Below are 6,659 nucleotides of genomic sequence, written 5' to 3'. Positions count from 1 at the left end.
TGGGTTAATATCCAAAATATACAAGGAACTCACACAACTCAATAGGGGAAAAAAAAAAAAAGCCAATTAAAAGAGTGGGCAGAGGACCTGAACAGAAATTTTTCCAAGGAAGACATAACAAATGGCCAAGAGGTATATGAAAAGATGCTCAATATCACTAATCATCAGGGAAATGCAAATCAAAACCACAATAAGATATCACCACACCTGTTAGAATGGCTAGTAACAAAATGACAACCATTGTGGCAAGGATGTGCACACTGTTCGTGATAATGTAAATTGGTATGGCCACCCTGGAAAACTGTATGGAGGTTCCTCAAAAAATTAAAAATAGAAATATCATATAATCCGGCAACTCCACTTCTGGGTATTTATCTGAAGAAAACAAAAACACTAATTTGAAAAGATATATACACCCCTATGTTTACTGTGGTATTGTTTACAATAGTCAAGATAATGGAAGCAACCTAAGTGTCCATCAAAAGATGAATCGATAGGGGTGCCTGAGTGGCTCAGTCAGTTAAACATCTGACTTCAGTCCAAGTCATAATCTCACAGTTCCTGAGTTTGAGCCCTGCATCAGGTTCTCTGCTATCAGTGCAGAGCCTGCTTTGGATCCTGTCTCCCTCTTTCTTTGCCCCTCCCCTGCTCTGTCTCTTTCTTCCTTTCTCTCTCTCTCTCTCTCTCTCTCTCTCTCTCTCTCTCTCTCTCAAAAATAAATAAACATTGGGGTGCCCTCAGTCGGTTAAGCGTCCGACTTTGGCTCAGGTCATGATCTCTCAGTTTGTGAGTTTGAGACCCACATCGGGCTCTGTGCTGACAGCTCAGAGCCTGGAGCCTGCTTCAGATTCTGTGTCTCTCTGTCTCTCAATAATAAATAAACGTTAAAAAAAATTTTTAATAAAAAATAAATAAGCATTGAGCAATCCCTATCAAATAACACCAGCATTCTTCACAGAGCTAGAACAAACAATCCTAAAGTTTGAATGGAACCAGAAAAAATCCCGAATAGCCAAAGCAATCCTGAAAAAGAAAACCAAAGCTAGAGACATCACAATCCCAGACTTCAAGCTGTATTACAAAGCTATAATCAAGACAGTATGGTATTGGCACAAAAACAGGCACTCAGATCAAGGGAACAGAACAGAGAACCCAGAAATGGACCCACAAACGTATGGGCAACTAATCTTTGACAAAGCAGGAAAGTATATCCAATGGAATAAAGACAGTCTCTTCAGCAAGTGGTGCTGGGAAAACTGGACAGCGACATGCAGAAAAATGAACCTGGACCACTTTCTTATACCGTACACAAAAATAAACTCAAAATGGATGAAAGATCTAAACGTAAGACAGGAAGCATCAAAATCCTTAAGGAGAAAGCACGCAAAAACTCTCTTTGACCTTGGCCGCAGAAACTTCTTACTCAACACGTCTCTAGAGGCAAAGGAAACAAAAGCAAAAATGAACTATTGGGGCCTCATCAAAATAAAACACTTCTGCACAGTGAAGGAAACAATTAGCAAAACTAAAAGGCAACCGATGGAATGGGAGAAGATATTTGCAAATGACATATCAAATAAAGGGTTAGTATACAAAATCTATAAAGAACTTATCAAACTCAACACCCCCCCCCCAAAAAAAAAACAAATAATCCAGTGAAGACATGGGCAGAAGACATGAACAGGCACTTCTCTAAAGAAGACATCCATATGGTAACAGACACATGAAAAAATGCTCAACATCACTCATCATCAGGGAAATACAAATCAAAACCACAATGAGATACCACTTCACACCTGTCAGAATGGCTAACATTAACAACTCAGGCAACAACAGATGTTGGCAAGAATGCAGAGAAAGAGGATCTCTTTTGCATTGTTGGTGGGAATGCAAACTGGTGCAGCCACTCTGGAAAACAGTATGGAGGTTCTTCAAAGAATTAAAAATAGAACTACCCAACGACCCAGCAATTGCACTACTAGGTATTTATCCCAGGGATCCAGGTGTGCTGTTTCAAAGGGGCACATGCACCCCAATGTTGATAGCAGCACAACTGACAACAAAGTACGGAAAGAACCCAAATGTCCACTGGTGGACGAATGGATAAAGAAGATGTGGTGTGTGTGTGTGTGTGTGTGTGTGTGTGTGTGTGTGTATTACTCAGCAATCAGAAAGAATGAAATCTTGCCATTTGCAACTACGTGGATGAACTAGAGAGTATTATGCTAAGCGAATTAGAGAAAGACAAGTACCATAGGACTTCACTCATATGAGGACTTTAAGATACAAAACGGATTAATATAAGGGAAGGGAAGCAAAAATAATATAAAAACTGGGAGGGGACAAAGCATAAAACACTCTTAAATATGGAGAACAAACAAAGTTGCTGGAGGGGTTGTGGGAGGGGGAATGGGCTAAATGGGTAAGGGGCATTAAGGAATCTACTCCTGAAATCATTGTTGCATTATATGCTAACTTAGATGTAAATTAAAAAAATAATTAAAAATAAATAACAAATAAACATTGAAACAAATTTTTAAAAAGATGGATAAAATGTATATACACACATACATACATACACACACATACATACAAATATTACTCAACATAAGAATGAAATCTTTTTTTTAATGTTTATTTTTGAGAGAGAGAGACAGAGAGAGACAGAGTGTGAGCAGGGGAAGGGCAGAAAGAGAGGGAGACAGAATCTGAAGCAGGCTCCAGACTCCGAGCTGTCAGCTCAGAGCCCGACGCAGGGATCGAACCCACGAACTGTGAGATCATGACCTGAGACGAAGTTTGACACATAACCGACGGAGCCACCCAGGCACCCCTGGGAAAGAATGAAATCTTGCCATTTGTGACAACATGGATGGACCTAGAGGGTCCTACACTAAGTGAACTAAGTCAGACACAGAAAGGCAAATAACATACAATTTCATTCATATGTGTAATCTTAAAAAATAGGGGAAAAAGGGAACAAACAGAAACAGATTCATAAATACAGAGAACTAGTGGCTGCCAGAGTGGAGGGGTGGGAGAGGTGGGCAAATAGGTGAAGGTACAAACTTCCAGTTATAAAATAAGTAAGTCACAGAGATGAAAAGTACAGCATAGGGAATATAGTCAATAATATTAAAATAATGTATGGTGACATATGGGGACTACACTTATCATGAGCACTGAGTAATGTATATAAATGTCAAATCACGGTGTATGTGAAACTAATATTGTATGTCAACTACACCTCAATAAAAATTTTTTAAAGAAAATAAAAGTACATCACAATTTTAAAAAAACAAGAGACAAGGTAAGGATGTAGAGCAAAGGAAATCTTTGTGCACCATTGGTGGGAATGTAAACTGGTATACCCACCATGGAAAACAGTGTGTAGGTTCCTCAAAAACTAAAAATAGAACTACCATATGATCTAGCATTCCCACTTCTGGGTATACACCCAAAGGAAATAAAATCAGGAACTTGAAGAAATATCTGCATCCCCATGTTCACTGCAGCATTATTCCTAATAGCCAAGATATGGAAACAACCTAAGTATCCATGGACAAATGAATACATAAAGAAAATATGGTATGTATATGTGTATACACATACATATACACACACGCGCGCACAATAGAATATTAGCCATTAGAAGGAAATCCTGCCATTTGCAACAACATGGATGGACCTTGAGGGCATTATGCGAAATGATGTAAGTCAGACAAAGACAAATACTATATAATCCCACTTATATATGGAATATGAAAAAAGCCAAGTTAAAAAAAAAAAAAAAAGCCAAGTTAATAGAAACAGAATAGAGGGGCGCCTGGATGGCGCAGTCGGTTAAGCGTCCGACTTCAGCCAGGTCACGATCTCGCGGTCCGTGAGTTCGAGCCCCGCGTCGGGCTCTGGGCTGATGGCTCAGAGCCTGGAGCCTGTTTCCGATTCTGTGTCTCCCTCTCTCTCTGCCCCTCCCCCGTTCATGCTCTGTCTCTCTCTGTCCCAAAAATAAATAAACGTTGAAAAAAAAAAAAAAAAAAGAAACAGAATAGAATGGTGGTTCGAGGGGCTGGGGTGGGGGGGGAATGGTAAGATGTTGGTCAAAAGTACAAACCTCAGTTATAAGATGAATAAGTTCTAAGGATCTGATGTATAGTAAGGTGACTACAGTTAAAAATAGTTTATATATTTGAAAATCACTAGATCTTAAATGTTCTCACTACACATACACAAAAACAATAATTATGTGAGGTGATAAAGGTGTTAACTAACCCTATTGTGGTGGTCATTTCACAAAATGTATCTGTAACAAATCATCACATTGTATACCTTAACCCTACACAATGTTATATATTAACTGTATCTCAATAAAGTGGGTAAAAAAAGAAAATGACTAACATAGAAAAAAATGATTAAGATATAACACACAAATAATGAGCAATTAGGGGCACCTGGGTGGTTCAGTTGGTTAAGTGTCTGACTCTTGATTTCAGCTCAAGTCATGATCTCATGGTTCATGAGTTCAAGCCCTGCACTGGGCTCTGCACTGACAGTGTAGAGCCTGTTTGATATTCTCTCTCTTCTTCTCTTTCTGCTCCTCCCCTGCTTGTGTTCTGTCCCCCTCTCTCCTTCTCTCTCTCTCTCTCTCTCTCAAAATAGATAAATTAACTTAAAAAATAAAAAATGATTTTAAAAGAGCAATGAAAAATGTCTACTAATTTTACAAATTTATCCACCTGTGTTAATGTTTGCCTTCACTGACTAAACATTAATTTGGGAGAATATCAACTTGACTATAGGTACTTAAATATATAAATTCAAAACCATGCCATATTAGAAAGTGTCTGGCTATCCTTCACATTCATACATTTCTCAGGTCTCAATAATAGCATTTCCTTGTAGGCTACAGTAAGAACTATGATCTTCACCTGAAGGGTCACAGAAAGTTATTGATACTTTTTAATTTTTTTTAATGTTTATTCATTTTTGAAAGATAGAGACAGAGCACAAGTAGGAGTGGGGCGGAGAGAGGGGGACACAGAATCTGAAGCAGGCTCCAGGCTGTCAGCACAGAGCCCGACACGGGGCTCGAACTCACAAACCACGAGATCATGCCCTGAGCCAAAGTCGGACACTTAGCCAATTGAGCCACTTTTTAAGCACAAGAGGATACAACCAGATTTGCATTATAAAAGGAAGACCTCAATTGCAGTGTGGAGAATGAATTTCTGATGTGGGGGGGGGGGGGACGGGTCGGGGGGGCTAGAAGGGGTAGACGAATGATCCTATTGTAAAAATTGGATAAAATAATATTGCAATGGTACATATTGAGTAGAATCTTGGATAATAATCTATGCCTAGATTATGGACTAGTGTGGTAGTAGCAGAAAAAATTAAAAGAATGAATTCCAGAGTATTTAGAATGTAAAACTGACAGGACTTGACTTTGCATAGCATTCAGGAAATGAGGGTGAGGGAGCTCTCAAAGACAGATAGACGGCTGACCCTTAACACAGTGTGAACTGCACAAGTCCACTTACATGTGGATTTTGTACAGTAATGTAAATGTATGTTTCTTTTTTAATGTTTCTTTATTTTTGAAAGAGAGCTCGTACATGCAAGCAGGCGAAGAAGGACAAAGGGAGGGAGAGAATCCCAAGCAGGCTCCATGCTGGGGGCGGGGAGGGCCGATGTGGTGCTCAATCTCACAACCATAAAATCATGACCTGAACTCAAATCAAGAGTCAGATGCTTAACCAATTGAGCCACCCAGGCACCCACTCTCCCTTATTATTTTCTTAATAACATTCTCTTTTCTCTACCTCACTGTATTATAATAATACAGTATATAATACATATGACATACAAAATATGTGTTAATCAAACATTTATGTTACTGGTAAGGTTTTCAGTGAAGAGTAGGCTATTAGTAAAGTTTAGGGAGAGTCAAGTTATATGCAGATTTCCAAGTATGCAGGAGTCAGCACCCCTAACCCTCACATTCTTCAAGGGTCAAGTGTATACAGTTTATATAGATACATACACACACACACACGCACACACGCAACCATAAAACTTTGTTTTCAAAGGTAAAAAATATTTAAATATACAGTGTAATATATTAATTCCCTACAATGGATGGCTGAACATAATTCTCTACCTCTCTTTGAATTAATACCCTTTGCAATATGACTTCATAGCTCTTCCCAACAAAAGATATAGTCTATTCCTTTATTTCTTGAATCTGAGCTGGCTTCTTCACTTGTTTTGCCAAGAGTCCAACAGAATCACATTATAAATTCTAAGCCAATTCCAAGTCTCTACTTCAGAAGTCCTTGCAATTCTGCTACCTTGCTTAGATCCCCGAAACTCTCATGTAAATAATTCTAGGTTAGCCTGCTGCAGGATGAGAGAGACACAATTGCCTCCAATGCCTCATCCAGGATCTCACCACTCTCATAAACACAGCTATCGAGTTAAACTACAGCTGAACACAAATGTGAGGGAGCTGAGCTGAGACCATAACCACCCAGCTGATCCCAGCCTAACCTGCTGACCCACAAGATGGTGAGCTAAATAAATGATTGCTGTTTTAAGCCACTAAACTTTGTTAAACCTTAGGAAATTTCCTATACAACAAAGGACAACCAATAAATCTA

Source organism: Herpailurus yagouaroundi, unplaced genomic scaffold (assembly GCF_014898765.1).
Source record: "Herpailurus yagouaroundi ecotype Mexico unplaced genomic scaffold, PumYag 141, whole genome shotgun sequence".
Taxonomy (NCBI): domain Eukaryota; kingdom Metazoa; phylum Chordata; class Mammalia; order Carnivora; family Felidae; genus Herpailurus; species Herpailurus yagouaroundi.
This window is presented reverse-complemented; position numbering follows the sequence as displayed.